Genomic DNA, 1,504 nt, shown 5'->3' with positions numbered 1-1,504 from the left:
TGTATGATTTACTCTACATAAAGTTTAACATAAACAGTTCATAACCAAATTATTTTATTTATTCTGTTTAACATGTCGGACAGAAATTTATCTGAAAAAAGCTTTACAGAAATTATGAATGATACTTTATTTTGAAAGAATAAATCAATTTCCTATTATTGTTTGTTAGTTTTTCTTAAAAAAAAAAAATAAAAAAAAAAAAAGACCGGAAGTGTGAAGTCTGACATGTTCAATGGGTCCTTTGATGTTTCGGTTTGATCGTTTATTATACCGGAAGCACAGTGCTCTACCTTCACAATAAAAGCACCAGATTGAAGCTTCATGTTTTAGGAAGATATTTTCAGGTTTTATTCTTATTGTTTCTGAGTGAAATAAAGTTTGTTAAAAAAAAAACTTTTTTAACAAGGCCAGTGTGACTATAACGACTTCCACAGAACTTCCAAAACTTCCTGTTTGACTGGTTATTGTTTAAAAAAAAAAAAGTTTTTCGTTTAATAACTAAAACTAATGTTTAAATTCAATTTAAAGTTTATTTAAAAGCTGCAACAGTTTCAAACACAATGAATGAAGGTTAAACCGGGTCGGTTCAGTCCAGCCGGACTCCTGTCTGCTGTAAGGAAACACTAATGTTTAATTTTTTTCTGAGTAAATGTTGAATTAAACACAGAAATTATCTTTATTTCACAATACTCGAGATTTAAAAAAACGATAAAAGCTTTCTGCTAAACGTCTCACTAGCAAGACTCTTATTTTGGAAGGTACAGCCGGAAGTTACGTGTAGTTTCGTGCACGTTGATGTGTTTGAAGAATACAGCATCAGAGACCTGCAGCGGCTGGACCGATACATCTGGTCCGAACCGGGCTGAAACCAGCTGCTGATTCTGGAGGGGAGGGGTGGGGGACAGGTGCGTGGTCACGTGGACAGACTCGGACACGCGCAGGTGTCCCTGACCCTCAGCATCCCTCAGCGTCAGGGGCCGAGCCGGGCTCCTCGGGTCCAGGATGGCGGAGGAAACCCGGGTCATCTACCACCTGGAAGACCAGGAGACACCCTACCTGATCCGGATCGGCGTGCCCGCGCAGCGCGTCACCCTGGCGGACTTCAAGCAGGTTCTGAACAAACCCAGCGCTAGGTTCTTCTTCAAGTCCGTGGACGCGGATTTCGGGTGAGTCACGATCGATGGTATCGATCCGTACGTGTATCAGTCAGATGACTTCCGGTGAAATTTGTTGTTGATCAGAAGGTTCACGTGATCAACTGACCTCACTAATTCTCAGTTTACGGAAGTGTTTGAGTTGTTGTGATCGATAAGATGATTGATCTGCAGTCACGCTCAGAGTTTCAGCCTTTTGTTTGTTTACCTGCAGGTGATTACACAATCCTCCACATGATGAGAACTGTTTCTGATTATCAATAATCTTATTAATACTCACTTGATAGACCTGTAGACCACATGGATGGATGGATGATGGATGGATGATGGATGGATGAGAGATGGATGGA

The sequence above is a fragment of the Nematolebias whitei genome, chromosome 6 (assembly GCF_014905685.2).
Source record: "Nematolebias whitei isolate Nwh7 chromosome 6, NemWhi1, whole genome shotgun sequence".
Lineage (NCBI taxonomy): Eukaryota > Metazoa > Chordata > Actinopteri > Cyprinodontiformes > Rivulidae > Nematolebias > Nematolebias whitei.
The sequence above is the reverse complement of the archived record's forward strand: the minus strand, read 5'-3'. Positions refer to the sequence as shown.